Source organism: Amblyomma americanum, chromosome 2 (assembly GCF_052857255.1).
Source record: "Amblyomma americanum isolate KBUSLIRL-KWMA chromosome 2, ASM5285725v1, whole genome shotgun sequence".
NCBI lineage: Eukaryota > Metazoa > Arthropoda > Arachnida > Ixodida > Ixodidae > Amblyomma > Amblyomma americanum.
This window is the reverse complement of record NC_135498.1, coordinates 65,957,511-65,977,931: the sequence shown is the minus strand read 5'-3', so window position 1 is coordinate 65,977,931 and position 20,421 is coordinate 65,957,511. Positions and strand designations below refer to the sequence as shown.

Below are 20,421 nucleotides of genomic sequence, written 5' to 3'. Positions count from 1 at the left end.
ATCTGTGATGAAACACCCCAGCAATGGTCTGTTTTCATTGATTCAAAGGCAGCCCTCCAAGCGTTAAAATCTGCTCTTCGTCTTGGGTCCCATGAACAACTTGTCGCCGAAATCCGAGAGCTCCACCACACAGCCATCAACAAAGGGCACGATATTGTTTAGAGAGAATCGAGCATGCTATAAAGAAAGGAGGTAGCCTAAAAACTGTGAAGAGGAAACTAGGCATAGGTAAAAACCAGATGTATGCATTAAGAGACAAGCAGGGCAATGTCATTAGCAATATGGATAAGATAGTTAACGTAGCCGAAGACTTCTGCAGACCTCTACAGTGCCAATGTAATCAGAGCGCTAATGAGAAAGACAGCAGTGCACTGCAATGCGTCATCCCGCCAGTAACGAAAGATGAAGTAAAGAAAGCTTTAGAAGCAATGAAAAGGGGAAAAGCAGCTGGGGAGGATCAGGTAACAGCAGATCTGTTGAAAGATGGAGAGGACATCGTGCTAGAAAAACTAGCCACCCTGTATACGCAATGCCTTATGACCTCGACTGTACCAGAAGCTTGGAAGAATGCAAACTTTATCCTAATTCATAAGAAGGGAGACGCCAAGGACTTGAAAAATTACAGGCCGATCAGCTTACTACCCGTTGCCTACAAAGTATTTACTAAGGTAATCGCTAATAGAGTCAGGGGAACGTTAGACAACCAAATGATCAGGCAGGCTTTCGTAAAGGATATTCCACAATAGATCATATTCACACTATCAATCAGGTGATAGAAAAATGCGCAGAATATAACCAACACATATATATATATATATAGCTTTCATTGATTACGAAAAAGCATTCGACTCAGTGGAAACCTCAGCAGTCATACAGGCATTGCGTAATCAGGGGGTAGAAGAGCCTTATGTCAAAATACTGGAAGATATATATAGCAACTGCACAGCTACTATAGTCCTCCATAAAGTCAGCAATAAAATTCCAATAAGGAAGGGCGTCAGGCAAGGAGACACGATCTCGCCAATGCTGTTCACCGCATGTTTACAGGAGGTATTTCGAGGCCTGAATTGGGAACAGTTGGGAATAAGAATAAATGGAGAATACCTAAATAATCTGCCATTTGCTGATGACATTGCCTTGCTGAGTCACTCAGGAGGTGAACTGCAAATCATGATCAATGAGTTAGACAGGCAGAGCAGATCGATGTGTCCAAAAATTAACATGCAGAAAACCAAGGTAATGTTCAACAGCCTGGCAAGGGAACAACAGTTCACAATTGGCAGCGAGAGCCTATAAATTGTGACGGAATACGTCTACTTAGGGCAGGTAGTGACAGCTGATCCGGATCATGAGAGGGAGATAACTAGAAGGATAAGAATGGGGTGGAGCGCATATGGCAAATTCTCGCAGATCATAAGTGGCAGTTTACCAATTTCCCTCAAGAGGAAAGTGTACAACAGGATAATCTTACCGGCACTCACTTACGGGGCAGAAACGTGGAGGGTAACGAAAAGAGTTCAGCTTAAGTTAAGGACAACGCAGCGAGCCATGGAAAGAAAAATGATAGGTGTAACGTTAAGAGATCGGAAGCGGGCAGAGTAGGTGAGGGAACAAACACGGGTTAATGACATCCCAGTCGAAATCAAGAGAAAGAAATTGGCTTGGGCAGGGCATGTAATGTGAAGGCAAGATAACCGCTGGTCCTTAAGGGTAACGGAGTGGGCTCCAAGAGAAAGTAAGCGTAGCAGGGGGTGGCAGAAGGTTAGGTGGGCGGATGAGATTAAGAAGTTTGCAGGAAAAGTGTGGATGCAGATGGCAAAGGATAGGGTTAATTGGAGAGACATGGGAGAGGGCTTTGCCCTGCAGTGAGTGTAGTAAGGCTGATGATGATGATTGTTTACCAATGGCTGCCAGGACACAGCGGCATCGCAGGCACCGCGCGGACGAGGCCGCGCGAACTGCTCACCATGAGGGTGATTGTGTGTCCATCCCCAACTCGAGAGTCGGCGCAGTGGGTAGGCTTAGACCTCTGTCGCGGGACGTCACGCTTGCCGCGTGGAATTCTGACCCAATCTCGCATTCGCGTTTAAAAGCCTTGGACCCAGATCCGAAGCTTCGGCTTCCATCCGGCTTGCCACTACATGAAGCAACATTGCTGTGTCGCCTGTGGCTTGGTGTAGCTTTCACCAAGCACTACTCCTTCTTAATAGGTATGGCTGACAGCCCTGCATGTGCCATCTGCGGGTGTGATGAGACAATAGCCCACATTCTTTTTCAGTGCCCTGCCTACAGCGCCGAAAGACAGCCTCTCTGCCGTGCACTTGAGCATCTAGACCTGCGCCCACTGACGGAAACGAAGATTCTCGGCAACTTGCTGCGGCGGTCGTCGGCAGTGAAGGTCTCCAAGGCACTGCTCCGCTTTTTGAGGACTTTTGGCCTGCACGATAGACTGTGATTTTACTAAACGGTGTGACTAATTTCCTGCTACTGTCTTTTCCTCTTCAACTTTTTCTCCCCTCACCCCTTTCCCCCTCTGCAGGGTAGCAAACCGGCTATTCGTCTGGTTAACCTCCCTGCCTTCCCTCCTCCTCCTCCTCCTCCTCCTCCTCCTCCTCCTCCTCCTCCTCCTCCTTTAGTGCACGTAGCTCGTCGACATAACCAAAATTTCTTCGACCACAGCGCTCTGGGTACCCCCGCTTCCGGAATTCTAAAAACTGATATGGATATTACCTACGGTGGGCTACACGCCGCCCAATAAACTAACGTTAAAATTTATAAGGGTAAATATTCAATATTAGCTAACCAGTCTACTAGGTAGCACGTCTAAGCTCTTTTGTGGTGTACTACACCGCTAGCAATGCTATGCCGAAAAAAGCGTTATTTTAACTCAAAAGCCTAATTTTAAAAATTGTGTAAACTCTTAGGGGAAAGACCAGGCCTGTACAACTGCTTTGCAATAGTTCGATATACCGTGTGGTTTTTGTTAGAAAGTCTAAAATTTTTAAAGGTAAAAACAAAAAAGATTTGTAGCCACCGTTAGTTATAGCCATATAATTTATTTAGTATTTCAAAAACACGGTTGCCTTCGCCTCTGTGGCTCAACTAATATTTCTCGAGCCATTCAAAAACCACGAGCTTGTGGGAGGGTGCGAACAGACGTCATTCACATCGGGGCTGTCTAGCAAAAACATGGAATATTCTAAGGCACTTACTAGACCCAACCCAATCCAGGTCGCAGACAAACATATGACTAGCCAAGACGCGACATAAATACGACGGAACAGATGAGAGCTTCATGGAAGACATCAAGCAAACATACCTAGGAAACGTGACTCGCACCAGCCGACCAGAATATGGGGGACCCCCAAATGAGGAGCTAGACGCACCCATAACGGAGGCTGAAGTGAGAGCGGAAATAATCAGGCTTAAAACGAAATCGGCCCCAGGACCAGATGGAATAACAAACAAAATGTTGCGAAATCTAGACGATGAGTCGATCACAGCTATAACAAAATATGTACAGCAGGTATGGGAGAAGGGTGAACTTTCGAAACAACGGAAAGAAGCTAGCATCATACTAATCCCCAAACCGGGCAAGCCCCCTAAGATTGAGAACCTCAGGCCGATTTCCCTCACATCGTGTGTAGGGAAACTAATGGAACATGTAATCCAAACGAGGCTAACCCGATTCATGGAAGATAATGAACTATGGGCGAATGAGATGGTCTGATTACGTCAGGGCCTAAGCACCCAGTATGTGATTTTGAGACTCCAGCACGACATCATAGACTCGCGATCGAGAGATATAAAAGCAATCCTAGGTCTAGACCTCAAGAAAGCTTTTGACAAAGTCAAACACGAGGCAATCCTGACAGAACTTCAGGAAATAGGCGTAGGAGGCAGAAGCTACAATTACATAAAGAACTTCCTGACCGACAGGACAGCAAAGATAAGATACCAAGAATTGGAATCGGAAGAAATAGAGCTGGGAAACAGAGGTACCCCACAAGGATCGGTACTCTCCCCACTCCTCTTCAATGTGGCAATGAGGGGTCTCCCAGCTAAACTTGGGAGAATAAAAAACCTAAATTTCAGCACGCATGCTGACGACATAAACGTCTGGATAAACAAAGGTAGCGACGCAGAAATAGAGAACAAGCTGCAAACAGCTGCAGATACAGTGGTAGAGTACATAGCAGCTAGGGGGCTTGCCTGCTCACCAGAAAAATCAGAACTCTTGATGTACAACCCCAAATCATTAAGGCTGAAAAAAGACAGCGATCTCAAAATCATGGTCGGAAACAGACCAGTACCCAAAGTATACAAAATAAGAATATTAGGTCTTTTCATTCAAAGTAACGGATACAACGACAAAACCATAAAGAAATTGGAAGGCTACACAACACAGATGACTGCTGGGATATTCAGAAGAATAGCCCTCAAGGGAAGAGGGCTAAAGTAAAGGAGCCTAGTTAAGCTGGTACAAGCGTACGTCATCAGCCGACTCAGCTACGCTACACCATATCTAATCATCCGGGCCTGAGAAAGAGATAAATTGGACTCATTAATGAGGAGATGCTACAAACGAGCACTCGGAATACCCATAAGCACCTTAACCGAAAGACTCCTAGCAACGGGAATCCATCATACATGGAAAGAAACAGCCGAAGCAGTAAGGACCGCCCAGCAGGAAAGACTCAGCCTAACATACACAGGCAGGGCCATTCTAAGCATGGTGGGACCGCAGACAGACAGAGGCATGCAAATGAAACAGGATATTCCAAGAAAAATCAGGGAAGAGCTGAGGACCCCAAGAACATGCATCCCACCTTCAATAAGGAAAGGAGGGAAAAAGAGCTGAAGCACTAGTCAAACGCTACAGCGAAGTAAACAGCGAGACAGTGGCATACACAGATGTGGCGAGCGGCAAACTGGGAGCAGCAGTAGCCTCGGTAGTAGATGGCCAAGGTAAAGCAATCTCGGGAGGAGCAATACGCAGCCGCAATCCAGAGGTAGCGGAAGAAGTAGCAATAGCGCTTGCTTGCGTAGGCACCAAGGCAAGTTACACAATAAGCGACAGCAAAGCAGCCATCTACAATTACGGAAGGGGCAGAGTAGCACCAGAAGCGGTGCGAATACTAGTTGGAAGGAAAATTGATAGGAAACTTAGCCTCATATGGGCACCAGCTCACATGTCAGTTCCTGGCAACGAGGCGGCGCATCTCTTAGCCCGAGATCTCTACCTCCGGGCAAGAGCAGAGCCGCCCGATTGCAAGGAGTTTGACGAGAGGCTGCAGATATACACGGAGATAATAGAAAACTACAGATTACAGCGAAGAACTGTCCCTCCACCGGACAAAGAGCTCGGAAACAGAGAGGCAACAACTTGGCGCAGATTACAGGCAGGAAACTACATAAATCCGGCATGGGCATCACACGTCCTGAAAGACGAAGACATAGACGCTAAATGTAAGGAATGCGGGGAGAGGGGGACCCTTGACCACATAATCTGGCAATGCACACACTCCCCAGGGGTCAATGAAGGAATAGATAGTAGAGAAGCCTGGGAGACCCTTCTGCAAAGCGCGGACCCCGTCATGCAGAGGAAAGCCATCCATCTGGCGCTAGAGGCCGCGAAGAGCCAGCAACTCTTTGCCTGCATCTATTCGCGGAGGCCCTGGCCCCTGCCCCTATGCCTGCGCGCCAGGGGTAGGGAGTAGGGGGTCTCCATTTCTCATGGAAATAAAAGTTTTTGGAATGGAATGGAATGGCTGTCCGTGACGCACACACCACGTGACAGTCTCAGCTCTGCCAGTGCTGCCGTCCTCCGTGTTCCTCACCCCTTCGCTGCTCCAGCGCGGGCGGGGAAAAGAATGTCACCCTTTTTGTACGTGCGTCAAGGATTGTACGATTTGATTGACGTCGCTCTACGCTCTCCATGCAAGCGCGCGGTTTTCGAATGCCGCTAGAAAAATGGCCAATATTATAGTCGAGCCATGGCGGCGAGGGCAACTGCGTTTTCGAAATTCTATAAACCGATATGGCTATCAATAACATCAGCATACAGATGTCCAATTTCAATCAGTGCCAGTCTGTAATAGCTAAAAAGTTAATTATTAGAATTCAGTTAATCACTTTACCGTTTAGCATGATTCGCCTGTTTGTTTTTTGTTTTTTGACGTCCGCTAAAACCGGTATTACTATGTGCAAAAAGCTTCTCTTAACCTCAAAAGGCCTATATTTAAAAGTTTTGTACATTTAAAGAAAATACCTGGTATATAGTGTTTCACTAACTCTGTTTGCTTACGTTGCTCGAGCAGATCTCTCTCACAGATTTATTTCGAGTATATTTTCCTCCATTTTCCAGTCGTACAGCCCTGTGGTGGTGGCCAGTGACAGTCGGTAAGGCCCCAGTACTGCATGACGAGTTCATACTAGCATCGCTTCTCGTGGAATGCCTTTAAATCTCGGACGTTTCTTGATTTTCAAGGAAGATTACAATATCAGCTGTTAAATTCAAGTGCCTCGCCACAATTTTCCAGGAAATTGAGAGGCAGCTTTCGTTGTGATTTGTGGTATAATAGCAGTGCATGAGAAATAGAAACGTAACGCGCCGAGTACCGACATCCAGGTGGGTTCAGACGCGTATTCACTATACATTTGTAATTTGCCGACCAACGCTGCCTCAGATTGTTTCTCAGGGTGTGTTTCTTGAAACAAATTTGCAGGTTGCTGCGGTTTAGCAGGAACATGAGACGGCATGCTCCTGGGCAATCCAAAGTTATCCAGAAACAAGAAATGCCAGGGAGCCCTCCACTACGGCACCTCTTTCTTTCTTTCTTCTTTCACTCCCTCCCTTATCCCTTCCCTTGCGGCGCGGTTCAGGTGTCCAACGATATATGAGACAGATACTGTGCCATTTCCTTTCCCCCTAAAACCAATTATTATTATTATTACCAGGGATCCCGACAGGCGACACAACGACGCTCATCAGTGTGATCGGTGTGAAGTCCTCTGGGTCCGCTTTATGTTCCTCGACAATATACTCTTCCAATAGTCGCTTATTGATGTAGTCGGATGCAACAAAACACCAAAAATGAGCAGCATAAAAAGAACGCTACGCCCAACGTGGGGCTCGAACCCACGACCCTGAGATTAAGAGTCTCTTGCTCTAACGACTGAGCTAGCCGGGCGATGGGCGACGGGACAGAGAAGCATGTATTAACGCACATGCTAGCTGGCCCGTCGGGCAGCAACCCATCTGGAATCTTGCCAAGGGGGGTGGCAGAGTTCATTAGCCGATGTCTTAGCGGCCGCCGCAGAGCAGCGGTACTGCTGCAGCCTCGCCGAGCAAATGTGTGCAGCACCTGGAACTGTGCCAGCCGAAACCAGAAACTTAGATACGAAGCATAGTAGAAAACGAAGGAAAATAGCTAGTCTTCTCGTTGGCTCGATAAGGCAACCATCTGGCGCTCGCGTGCAGTCCGACGTCTCGTTCACACTTCGTGCTAAGATTGCGGGCGCACCGACCACAGTCGCGCGCACTTTAATTAGCGGCATGGAAGATGAGCTCGGGAGGAACTGTGCCTCCAATTTGCATACAATTATCTCTGGCATCAAAGATACAACATTCAGCGTATCGGAGAGCTAAATGATTAAAACCTCCACTGCTAGCCTTTCTTAATGGTTATACGAAGGAAAATATTCAGGGTATATTATTCAAGATAAGGGAACCCGGATGAAAAAACATGTAAGCGCATCTAGTTTTCAAGGCATAGCATGAGGCTCGGTGTAACGATTCTTGCTGCGTTCTAAAGACGCTGTTCAAATATGTCGTCCTTTGTATAATGCCTTTCTTAAGCGAACAAATGCTTAATTCATTAATTCTCACCCTTAAAGAATCTAGGTTACCAGGATCCACCCAAGAAACGAACCAGCCCACATTATTTTCCGTTTTTGCTTCAAGGTCGAAGTACGTACATGTGCGCTTGCTTTTAAAAAATTGGCGTTAGTTTAGCTCTGTTTAAATCTGGAGTGACGCGATAGCTACAGCTGGCTGAGTGGAACTTGGTCACGTGAAACACCACGTGGTCAGCCACGGTGCCGCGCCGCTGGAGCTGCTGCGCAGCACGTGACCAACCACGTGACCACGTGGCGCCACGGCGCCGTCACGCTGAAGGCCCGAAATGCTACCATAATGTAGCTATCGCTACAAAATGTGACGACATCTCGCGCTGATGATGGCGACATCAGCAAATTTAGCCGTGGCGCTTCTATCGTTCAGATACTGCGGCTCAATGTTGCACTTCGGGAGGGAATATGTTTGGGCGCGTTGGTTCATTGTTACACAAAAAGCATAACACGGTAACTACAGAGGACGAGACAAGGACATGACAAGCGCTTGTAGTTAATTAAATTTCCTAAATTTCCCACACGGATTTGTCTCTCAGTTTACTTCGAGCGCCGAGAGCTTTAGCTCAGGCGGCGTTTTTGCTTTGACAAACTGACTCCTTTCGCATAACCCCCCCCCCCCCTCCTCCTCGCATTTATTCACGTATTCGCGTTGCCGGCAGCCACGCAGAAAGTATCTCCATAAAAATGTCAACCTGCGGCGCCAGCTTAGGCCAGTGGTGACAACGTCGTGACCCTTTACAAAGCGCTGCCTCGCGAAGTAAAAGGGGCAAAACAATTTATTCGCCCACTTCTCGCGGTATGTCGATAGTTATTGGGCACCTTAGCCCCGTGTCATTGCCCTCGCGAGACAAGCACAAAGGCTAGCGAGCTGGGAAGAGTCAGAGGCTGAAATGGCAGGGGCTTCACTTACCCTTTCTTTTTACAGGTTTTCAGTTAGAAAAGCCGCTGCTACCGAGTTCGTTAAAATCGCCTATCCAGACGGATAAAATCAATCGCACAGATGGCAAGAAAAAAAGAATCCCTGCGCGATGGCCGCATTTAAGCGGAGACAAGATGCGAAATGCAAGCGAGTTTTGGAAATCTCTACGTGCCCGAAATTATTTGGGAACCAGTAACTATGGCGCCTCTATATCTTTCTACCATCTCCTTTATCAGTTCCTTCACTGGCCGGTTCATGCGTCCAGCGAGAGTGAGGCATCTTCGGGGCATTTTCTTATCTCAAAAACATTCACATTTGCAGTAAAGCAAAGATACAAAGCAAAAACAGTCAGTCCAAAAAGCGAATAAAGCGAATAGCGGCACAGGCCTCTCGAAGCCATTCTCCCGTCAACAGTAAAAACGATACGCTGCCGCGATGGCTTTTCCTGCAAGGGCTGCACACGATGCTCTTAAGGCACTGTACTTAATAAAAAGAAGCCGGTCGTGCCTCCGTCCCCGTCGATAGCTCAGTTGGTAGCGCGGTGGACTGTAGGAGGCTTCGCACTATGGGCATCCATAGGTCGCTGGTTCGAATCCGGCTCAACGGAGAAGTTTTTTTCCCTGGCTCCCTGAGTAACCTTGCGCAGTGAACAAGTGCTGTGATTACCTTCAGCAGTTATTACGGTCGTCCTGTTTTACTAAAGTGTTTACCATTTGCGTTAGGGTGCGAAATTGCAGTTTTAGGTACGAATTTGCGGAGTTGTAATAAACATAAAAAGCGAATATTGAATATTGAACGCCACTAGCGAACGTTGCCTTTTAGGTCTATCAGCCGGAAGCTGGGTGCGCATGGTTGCCACTCGTATACGTAGTTCGTTCCCCGTGCGGTAACTGTGCAGTACCGAGGCAGCCGCAAGCTAAAGCTTTCTACAAATAATACTCGCGGAACACGTGCCATGGTAGCTCCAGAAGGCAGCTGTACGCAGTAACGCTAATCTCAAACGCGCTGTATACGTAGAAATCACGAAAAGCTAGTCTGTAGTACGGTCTTCCCCGTACGCACAAATTATCGTAAACTGAAAAGGGCGCAGGGTAACGTTGTCAGCTAATTGTTGTGTCTTCAAGAATTTGCGTTGTAAAATGACGCACCGTACTTGCAGCTGTCTCGGCGCTACCCAGTTCCCTTGAAGGTAACAGTGTAGTGTTGCGCCGCATTGCCCCACTCACTGGGCGTGACCTTTCAGGTCACGACCCACAACGTCTCTCTTTATGATTAATAAATGTGTTCGCCACCCGCTCACCGGTATACATTCTTATGAAGCGGCTTTCTGCGTGGCTGCCGAGAACATAAATCCTAAAATGTAATGAAATACTTGATAAACTGGGAGTGTGGTCGCAGTCCAATTTTCTTAAACTTTATGCAAGCAAATCCAAAGCGATATTATTTAGCGCCCGAAATAATATATTTAAGGTTAACAGTACACTACGATATTTAGGCGAACCTATCGAACTTGTCCAACAACATAAAATTCTAGGCGTAAAGTTTCACATCGATGTGAGCTGGAACGATCATATCGGTCACACATGTAAAAAGCTTTCTGTCGTTGCTGGCGTGCTATCCCGCTGTCGAATGGTACTGCCTGTAAAAGCTAGGCTTCAAGTATATTATGACTTATTTTCTCTCAAATAAACTATTGCAACCTACTTTAGCCTATTACAACAAAAACCAGCATAAACAAAATTAGTGTCCTTACAAATAAAATTATGCACCCTATAGCAAATATTGATTATGTCTTGACCACCGCCGATAGTTTTTCTGACTACAATATTATCCGAATAAATCGCTTTTATGAGTATCGCATCTTAAACTCATTTCTATTTTCCATAAAAGAGTTCCAATCTTTTAGGAACCTGTATCTTCATTGACACGCCATGAACCCAATGTTGCTACCCGTAAAACCGACCCTCGACTCATTCCTCATTTTCGCACCGATTATATAAATTGCAGTCCATAAAGCACAATCTACCTGTTATATCAAATCGGCATAGGATATGAATAACATTTAGCGCAAAAAGCTACACGAATGCTTCAGTAAATTGTAATTGCCTTCTTCCTCGCATTTAGTGGTTACATAACTCTGTATATGTGTACCGTTTTGTGTGCTTTGTATTTATGTATGTATACTTGTTATATATATATACACTCTGTTTACCATTTGTCTGTATATACTGGCTGTCGCTGCTCCGTAAACGTCCCTGGGACTCAGTCAATGCCCACTCGGACCTTTTAGCCCGGAGAACGTGTCAGTAGTGTATAACTGGGGAAGAAATTGAATTGAATTTAATTGAAATGCATGATTAAAGGCGAGGGAGTTATGGGAAAGAATTCAGTTTGTCAGAACAAAAACACAGCCTGAGCTAAAGCTCTTAGCGCTTGAAGTAAACTGAGAGGCAAAATGATGGGCATACAGGAAAGTTTTCTAAAATACAACGTGGAGCAGGAGTATCTGAACGTGGGACGCGCCATCGGTAAAATTCGACGACGTCGTCATCATCACCACGAGATGTCATAACAAATTTGTTAGTAAGCACACGTTTACTTCGAGCTTGCAGCTGAAACGAAAACAGGTGTGCTGCTGGTTTGTTTCTTGGGTGAATTGAAGAAAGAATATAGTAATTTTCCTTTTGGTTTGTTCTATAGGGTTTAACGTCCCAAAGCGACTAAGGTTAAGAGGGACGTTATAGCGGAGGACTGCGGATAATTTCGGCCACCTGGGATTATTTAACATACCCTGACATCGCACAGCACACGGGTTGCTTTCATCGAAATGCGACCGCCGTAGCCAATATTGAGCCAAACTCTTTCGGGTCAGATGACGAGTGACATAACCACTGAACCACAGAGGTTGCTGAGAAAGGAAATCATGGTAACTTAGATTCATAACTGTGAGAACGAATGAAGCGTTTGTTGACTTAGCACTGGCTTTCAACAAAGGATGAGGCACTTTAACAACGTCTTTCGAAGAGAGAAACAATGGTTGCATCAAGCCTCTTCCTGCACCTTGAAAAGTCGATGCGCAAAGACGTTTCTACATGAGGGTTCCCTTTGGCTGAATTAATTTCTCTCGCTACCTTTCAAAAAGTTTCGAGGTTTGAACCACTTAGCTCGATGACACGCAGAAAGTTGCAGCCATGCTTCTCGAGGCATCTGTGCCAGAGGATTCCGTCATCGATCGCGATCATTTGTTTCTTCAACCGCCAGAGTAATCTTTCGTCTGGGACGAACACTGCATGCAAACTGCAGGCACAATTCTCCCTGAAGCAAAATTCCGGGGTGCAAACGTGGACGCGGCAGCGCTGCTTGTTTCATCCAGCCGAGTCGGTAAACCCGCGATCTTAATCAAAGTCAGCGCGAAGTGTGGACAAGACGTCGGAGTGCACGCCTGCGCCAGGTTAGTTGCCTCATCGAGCTACCGACAAGACGCTTTTCTTCGTTTTCTACACTACTTCGTGTCTCCGTTCCAGCTTTCCGCTGGCACAGCTCCAGGTGCTGTCACGTTTGCTCGGCGAGGATGCAGCAGTAGCTCTACTCTGTGGCGGCCGCTTTAACATCGGCAAATCAACTCTGGTGCACCCCTTGGCAAAGCTCCAAAAGAACTGCCGCCTGACCGTGCAGCCAAACGATGTTACTCTGCCGCCTCGACCGTTGCCCGGCTAGCTCAGTCTGTAGAGCATGAGACTTAATCTCAGGGTCGTGGGTTAGGGCCCCACGTTGGGCGTAAGTCTTTTTTAGGCTCCTCATTTCTTGAAGCGCAAAGCTTCACTACGCCAGCTTTTGGAGCTGTCAGCGGGGCCGCAAGTCCTTGAATGTAGCTAGAGGTCACGGTGGCCCCAAATTTCACGTTGAATGTAGGCAGAGGTAAAACCATGAGCATAACTGCTGGTAGTCAGGTTCGACACCTGACGTGAGCTACAGCACCGACACCAGCGGCTGTTACACAATCTATCTCGACGTTGACCTTGACCTTTGATTTTTGCCCTTTGACGTTTAACCTCCGGTCAAGCGGAAACGCTTCTGCCGACATGACATGCGCAGATCATTAAAGTGGGTTCTATATAAAATAATAATAATAATAATAATTGGCTTTTGGGGGAAAGGAAATGGCGCAGTATGTCTCATATATCGTTGGACACCTGAACCGCGCCGTAAGGGAAGGGATAAAGGAGGGAGAGAAAGAAGTGAGGAAGAATGAGGTCCCGTAGTGGAGGGCTCCGGAATAATTTCGACCACCTGAGGATCTTTAACGTGCACTGACATCGCACAGCACACGGGTGGTGGTGGTGGTAGTGGTTTTATTAAAAATAATAGGAAAAAGGAAGGAAAAATATTTTGCTAGCCCCGGCATCTGCCATCGATACTGAAGCACCTGAGCTGGGGCAGCGGAAAGAAAGGACAGCAGGCGGAATGGAGAAATGAAATGAAAGAGGTGAGGGGACAGGAAGAGAGGATAGTGGGAGAAGTAATATGTACAAACTATTTACACAATCAGAAATGTGTCCAGGTTGTGCGCGTGATTAGTTCATTTTAGAGGAATTAAATCACGCACGCGCACAGCACTGTGTAGGTTACAACTGGAGGGGGGGGGGGGGTCCAGTTATTAATCGTTCAAGATAGAACTCGCGGAGCGTTCGGTCACTGCGTGTAACTACATGACGGGGAACAGACGGGACGTCAAGCCCGTGTGTTCGAGGAATGCACAGAGGCTCACCAAAGTTCGCTCACGAGTGCGCGCACTGCCCTGCGGCCACAATAGCGTCTTGATGGAGTCTGGTAGTATGCCCTGCGCCCTATAGGCCGCGGGCATATCGCGACGAGCATCGGCGAACGCGGAGCAGCGAAGGAGCAGATGTTCTAGTGTTTCCACTGCACCGCATCCTTCACACACATCACTCGTCGCGATTCCGTGACGCACCCGTCGTTCCCCGGGCCACACGCAGCCAATGCGCGCGCGGACGATCATTGCACGTTGTGACCGTGTAAGTGCGCGACAGCCGGTGACACTGTCGATGCGCTCACCTCCCGCGATGCGTGGGTCGGGGTGCTGCTTTTGGAGATGGTCGTGAATGGCCGCACGCACGTCCTCCAGCGCAAGGGGCAGATCGCTGGCAGGTAGTTGGTGTGCAGCGGTCGCGAGGTCGTCAGCTTCTTCGCTGCCGGCGATGCCGCAGTGACCGGGCACCCACTGTGCACGCACGGCACAACCTCTCTGCGCGAGGCGCTCGATGCGCGAGCGAATTTCCCGCACTAGTGGGGTACCGCGGCCGTTAGATTGCAGGCGGCTGAGGGCGGCGCGGGAATCGCACAGCAGAGCACTCCTGGGCGGCGGAGGGCCGAGGGTGAGCAGCAGGTCCAGCCCGAGCCGGATCCCCATCAACTCCGCCGTGGTGGAGGAGCCCAGGAAGGCTGCGTGTTGCTGGCTGTGCAGTCGCAGGGCGGGGATGGTGGCCGCCGCAGCAAGGGAACAGCTGTCGCGGGCCACTGAGCCGTCGGTGTACACAAGGAGATGGTCCTGGAGCTCCTCGTGTATGACGGCTCTGGCCAGCTGCTGCACAGCGCAGAGGGGTGTGCTCCACTTTCCCGCGATGCCGACGATCTCTCGCTGTACCCCCGAGGCAGCAGGCCAGGGCGCGCAGGAGCCTTAGGGGGGGGGGGGGGGGGCCTTGGCTCAATTGCTCATACTTGAGCAGCGCCGCGCCCATTCGTGAGCGCGGGTGCGAGCGCATACTCTGCAGCAGCGAGCCGCCGTCCGGTGCGCGGTGAAGCCCGTCGATGTGATTAAGTGCCCTGCGCGCTGCTTGGAGCTCAAGGGGCCACGCTCCTGCCTCGGCCAACGTTGCGGCGCACTGCGAGTTTTTGGCCAGGCCTAGTCACACGCGCAGGGGCTTGCGGTGCTGAAGCTCGAGCTTCTTCCAGCACGGCTTGCGCACCGTGACGAGCGGCAGCGCATATAGCACCGGCCCCAAAGCTGCGGCATTGTATAGACACAGCGCGGCTTGCTGGGAGATGCCCTGGCCTCGAGCGGTGAGCTTGTGCACGGCGGCGGTGATCCTCTTCATCTGCAGACAGGCCTTGGTCGCCGCGGGGCGGAAGGAAAGGCGCCAGTCGATGTCCAGGCCAAGGTACCGCACCGATTTACGCCAAGGAATCGGAGTCCCATCCAGTGACAGCGGCGCAAGGTGCGCGTGCGAGCGCGAAACGCAGGCCATGGCCACCGATTTGTCCGCGCTCAGCGACAGACGAAGGCTGCGCAAGCTGGCATCGATTGCTGTCAGGGCTCCCTGAAGGCACCCCCGCATGCGGCACGCCTCGCCCGGTGGTCCTCGGCACCACAGAGCTATGTGGTCTGCATATATGGACATGTACACATGGTGTCGCTCGCTCGTGGGGAGGGAGGCCGGCACAACCGACATGGCCACATTAAACAGAAATGGTGATAGGACAGAGCCCTGCGGCACGCCCATGTCGACCGGGCGAGGCTTGGAGAGCTTACCCCCTACTCGTACGCGCATGGTGCGCCCGCTCAGGAAGCCATGAACGTATCGCAAAAGGCGCCCGCTCACACCAGCCCCCTCAAGAACCGCGAGAATTATTGCGCGGTGAACGTTGTCAAAAGCGCCCGAGACGTCCAGTAGCAGCAGCAGCGCAACCTGGCCTGCTGCCCTGGCATGCTCCAGCGCTGTAACAACGTCCGATATAGAATCAGCCGTGCACCGCATCCCACGGAAACCCGTCTGCCGCTCGTCAAACAAATCAGCCTCCGCAGCCCGCTCGTTCAGACGCTGCAACGCCATATGCTCCATGAGCTTACCTGCCGCCGATGTTAATGCCACTGGCCGGTACCCGCTCAGCTCCGTAGGTGGGCGCCCTGCCTTTCGGATAGGACAAACGACCGCGGTTTGCCAATCCTCCGGTAGCTCCCCGCGTTCCCACAGGAGGATCTGTCGTTGCTGCGCATCCAGGTTTCGCAGCATCTGGTATGTCACCCCGTCCGGTCCGGGCGCCGAGCGGCGGCGGCAGCGCTGCAGCGCATTGTTCAATTCCGCCGCGGTAAACGGCGCATCACATGGACCTTCCGAGGCGACGGGCGAGGGACTGGCGTCGCTTTTTGGGCTCTCAGGAGCAGCTATGTTAGCGGCGTTTGCGGGGCTGGGCGGCGCGAACCGATCGGCAAACCGCTCTGCCAATTCTACAAAGCTGAGCCCGCTGGAGATTGCGAGGGCGGCCAGCGGTTGACGGTTTGCCTGTGGTTCGGCGATGCGCCGCAGGGTGTCAAACAGCCTCCGCGAGCTGACATCTTCCTCCATCCTTTGGCACAGTGAAGCCCACTGCCGGCGGTATAGCTTGTTGGCGTGGCGGCGCGCTGCTGCGTCCAAGCGGTTGTAGAGAGTCCAGTCGGCGGCTCTGTCAGTCCGTGGCGCCCGTCGCTCTGCGCGATCTCTCTTCTCGCGCAGATTGAGCAGCTTCATATCAGGTGTGGGCTGCCCTGCCCTTACCTCTGCTTGTTGGGTGGCTGCGAGAGCGCTTCGGACTAGACTTGAAAAGAAGTCTGCGCCAGTGGCCGCCGCCTCGTCGACCGCCCGCCTGAACGCACTCCAGTTGGTAATGGGGTAGGCACGTTTGGGGCGCGCCTCCATCGCAGTGGGTTCAATTAGGATGGAGTAATGATCCGAGCCCCAGAGAGATGGTGATCGGCGCCATGTCGCCTCGATGCCTCTGGGTGCGAAGGCAACGTCGATGCAGGAGCCGGTTGTTCCGCGTCGTCGAAAGGTGGGCTCGCCGGTGTTCAAGGGGGTGAGCCCCAGCTGCGTTGCTGCGTCGTGCAGGTCGTCTCCACGCGCGGAGTGGCGCGCACTGCCCCACGCACTATGGTGGGCGTTAAAATCACCACAGATGATTTGGCGCGGGGCACAGCACGAAGACACAGCACGAAAACACAGCGCGTTCCACGCGACAGCTGGACGCACATAAACACTGGCCACCGACGTGTCAACACCACCGACGCGCACTGTCACCACCACGCACTCCTGGGCGTCAGATGTCGCCGCCGCCGAGCCGACGAGGGTGTGCTGGACGTCCTGCCGCACGTATATCGCGCACCTTGATTTCCCGGGGCGATGAGATGTGTCACAACAGGGCACTGCGGCACAGGTGGGTTCCTCGCACGTGGTGGCTGAGTGGTAGCCAATGTAGCCAGGTAGCCGCATCTGGGGCTCCCAGTCGTGTGAACGTACGTACGTCTCCTGCAGCGCGATAACTTCCGGGGAATCCTGTGCGATGCGAACTCGCATTTCGGCGTACCGCACCGCAAGTGAGCGCACGTTCCACTGCAGGATGGATGGTATGCGGGAGGGAGTCCGGCGGCTAGCCATCATGCTGGCTTATCTGTGCGGGAGCACCCGCTGCTTCTAAGCAAGCCCGGTGTCCATCGGTGCCCTCCGGGAAAAGTGCACTGAGGGCGCGCAACGCCAGCTTTAGGCGCGCGATCTCCGCGTCCCGTGCGTCAGGGGGCTGGCCGTGAGAAGCGGCCGCAGGCTCGGGCCGCGCTGTACGGGACGCCGGGCAACCGGATCGCCGCTGCCGCTGCCGGCGCTGCCGTTGCTTCCGTGTCTGCTGCTGCTGCTGCGGTGTTCCCCTGACGACCTGCGCATAAGAAAGAGCGCGCGGCGTCTGCTGATGTTGCTGGCCTGGGGCCGCTGTCTCAGCCTGGACGACGGCTCGGACAACCCGCCTGGACATCGGGGCCATGGATGTGGCCATTAAAGTGGCCACGTGACGCTCTCGCTGCCAGTGCGGGCACGCTGGGTCAATGGCTGCGTGCCGCCCCCCGCAGTTAATGCAGCGGGGCTTGCTCGCGCAGGTACCAGGCTCGTGCGGCCCGCCGCAGCGCGTGCATCGGGCAGGAGCACGACACACCTCAGTGGCTTGCCCCAGGCTGGCGCACTTGGCACACTGCAGCGGCCGGGGACGGCAGGGGCAGACCGCGAGCCTGCTCTTGAATATGGTGATGAACGCCGGGGGTGTCGGCGCCGCAAAACGGAGAGCGAGTGTGCTGCCCGACAGAGACGCCGACACCATCGGTACCGTTGACTCCGCCGCCGCTAGCAGCTCCTCCGCCGTCCTGCGCCCGTCCACACCGAAGACCAGGCCGGAGCTTTGATTCCGAGGAGGAGGCTCCTTGGCGCAGACCGGCACGCCGCGGATGACGGCCGTGGCTAGCAGGGCCTGGAGAGCATCGCTGCTCCCCGCGTCCACTGCCACCACATTCCGCCGCATGTTTACCCGGACGGCGAGGACGCCCGGGCGGGATCCGATCTCCTCGGCCAACTCCCAGCCCTGTTCCCTGGTGACGGCGGTGCCCGGTTCGCCGGCCGAAACAGCACCGTCCCCACCAGGCTGGACGGGACCTCCACGGCAGCCGCGGCTCACTCCAGGGCAGCTCTCCGACGCCGCTGCGTCTTGGTAGTGATAATGCGCCACGGGACCAGGCTGGCCCCAGCATCAGCGTCGCCGCTGCCTGCGGGGCATTGCTGCGGCGCGCCGCAGAGTCGGGCGCGCTCGCTGCCAGCAGACGAAGCCCCAGCCCCAGCCTGGTCTCGTGCGGCGGGATTTGGTGAGGTCGCACCCGTTTTTCTTCCGGACGCCGTTGCCCCACCAGCAACAGCAGCAGCATCAGCAGCAGGCTGGAGGTGGGCTCCATGGGGCTCGTGCTGGGAAGGCCCTGCTCCTTCGAGTGTGGAGGGAGAGGGAACAGTGACGGTGGGGGGCCTTCGAGTTTCCCGCTTGGCCACCGCGATGTCCCTTTTGGTTTCCGAGTCCCTCTCCTCCTCTGACCCCGTTGAGCGTCGCCGTTTCCGGAGAGCAGACTCGTCCATTTGGGTGCACATGCTCTCCTCGGCTGCAGGTGTCCGCGGTGAGCCCGCAGCAGCAGCATCAGGGGGAGAGGGCATCACAGCCGGTTCCCCAGTAGTAGCAATGGCGGCAGGAAGCGCAGGGGTGGCCAGAAATGGCGGGAAGGGAGCCGCCATGGAGTTCTGCGTCTGGTAAGCGAGCGCCATGGCGTCCCTCAATGCTAGAACGCGTGGGTCCGCCGGCGACACGTCCAAGGTCCCGATGACGGACTCAAGGTTCTCCGAGGTGGGGATGAGCGCCGACGTCAGGCACCTCACCGTGTCCCGCAGATCAGCGATCTCGGCCTGCATTCGCCGAATGGTGCTGGACGACCTTCCTCTGGACGGCGTTCGTCTCCGTGATCGTGAGCGAGAGCGGCCTGCCCTGCGTTGCTGACTGTCACCGCCAAACACAGGCCTTCGCTCGTTCACGGTGTCTGTGGCCTCCATGGGGAGACCCCGCAACGCCGTGAAGCCTTAGGCCCAGCGTCCGAAGGAGCAGAGAGCTAAAAAACACGTCCGCTCGCTTCGAACGACCACCGAAGAATCCCGTCTGTCGTGGAGACCGACACCCGAAACGCGCCCGTAAGGGAAAGTAAATGAAATGAAAATCGGTTTTAAGGAAAGGAAATTACGCCTATTTCACATACCTCGGTGGACACCCGAGCCGCGTCTATAGAAACCGCCAGTCGCTCGACCACAAACGCAGCCAGGGAGATGCAGCTTTTTGCTTTGGACCAGGGTTAACCAGAGCTAAACCACCAGCAATTTTTCTCAAAACCGACAGAGGTTTTATACCGCCCGGCCCTGGCTTCGGACTCCCATCGGCGAAATCCGTGATGGCGGCTGGAAGTGCTATACGGTAACAAACACCCCACTCATTCAAAGCCAGCAATAATGGTTACAGTAGACGGAGCAGATACTTTACATTTTGATGTAAATATAGAGACATCTTCTGCCTCCATTGTTGGTTGAAGGAAGTAATCTAGCGCAACCAGCGTAGTAGAAAGCTTCTTTAGCCTTAAAGAGAATCATCTCCTATTTTTCCGCGTTATGTTTACGTAAATCCGCGCAAAAAACTTGTTCGCCATAGATGGCCCTTTAACGGAACGTGAAAGCTCTTTAGGATGAATGCTCTGGCTCCATGCGCAGTACACTGGCGGACGTCACTGCTCTTACTCCGCATATTTCGATATATCTGCATAGGTCGAGCAACATCGGCGATCATATTTATTACTGAGAAACATTACTTGGCTGTGTCGGCGAGTGCGTGTCCGCAAACCGTGTTGACAGCCGTTGTGTCGTTCTCAGAACAGTTACGATCAAACGAACGATAGTAATCGATAGGGTATTTTACGAGAGTGATGTGCGACGAAATTTGTTGTCGATGGGATGAATAGTTAATTAAATCAGAGAACCAGAAAATCGTCGAAATAACGTGGACGTCGATAAAGTGAGAGGACGGGAAAACAACCGTGCATGGAAGAAAAGTGGACAAATAGAGTGGAAATAAAGTTTGAAATGGATTTAAATATTTGGTGAGTGATAAATAATTGGACTAAAAAGTCTCAAGGACAGAGTAATTTGTTAATCAATTAGAAGCAAAAGTCGTCGGATGGCACAGTACTCAAGACGGGAAAC

The 20,421-nt window shown here is 51.9% G+C and overlaps 2 non-coding genes across 2 annotated transcripts; one reads left to right on the top strand and one right to left on the bottom strand.

Annotated features, from left to right (window-relative positions):
- Positions 1-7,120: 7,120 nt before the first annotated feature.
- Positions 7,121-7,193, bottom strand: TRNAK-CUU (transfer RNA lysine (anticodon CUU)). Its single transcript has one exon. It is a non-coding gene; the product is annotated as a tRNA-Lys (tRNA).
- Positions 7,194-9,348: 2,155 nt separating this feature from the next.
- On the top strand, positions 9,349-9,440 carry TRNAY-GUA (transfer RNA tyrosine (anticodon GUA)). Its single transcript is given in 2 exon segments — positions 9,349-9,385; positions 9,405-9,440. It is a non-coding gene; the product is annotated as a tRNA-Tyr (tRNA).
- Positions 9,441-20,421: the final 10,981 nt, after the last annotated feature.